This window comes from Egretta garzetta, unplaced genomic scaffold (genome assembly GCF_000687185.1).
Source record: "Egretta garzetta isolate BGI_Z169 unplaced genomic scaffold, ASM68718v1 scaffold356, whole genome shotgun sequence".
In the NCBI taxonomy this organism is placed as follows: Eukaryota; Metazoa; Chordata; class Aves; order Pelecaniformes; family Ardeidae; genus Egretta; species Egretta garzetta.
This window is the reverse complement of record NW_009260019.1, coordinates 515,456-515,832: the sequence shown is the minus strand read 5'-3', so window position 1 is coordinate 515,832 and position 377 is coordinate 515,456.

Below are 377 nucleotides of genomic sequence, written 5' to 3'. Positions count from 1 at the left end.
GTCTGGCGCACCATCATCACCAGGACCTCCTCGAAGTCGATGGTGCCGCTGCCTGCGGGGAGGAAGCAGAGCGCGGGTCAGGCTGCCCACCCCGTGCCCGCTGCCCGCCACCCGCCACCGAGGGCTGCTCACCGTCCTCATCCACCTCCTCTATGATGGCGTCCAGCTCCTCCTTGGTGGGGTTCTGCCCCAGCATCCTCATCACCGTCCCCAGCTCCTTGGTGCTGATGTCCCCACCGCCATCCGCGTCAAACATGTCAAAGGCGGCCTTGAACTCTGCCGGAGAAGGAGGGGTCAGGGCCGGGCAGCGCATGGCTCGGGGCTGCGGCGGCAGGATAGAGCCTGGCCCCGCACCCTGGCCGGGTCTGGCCCCTCTC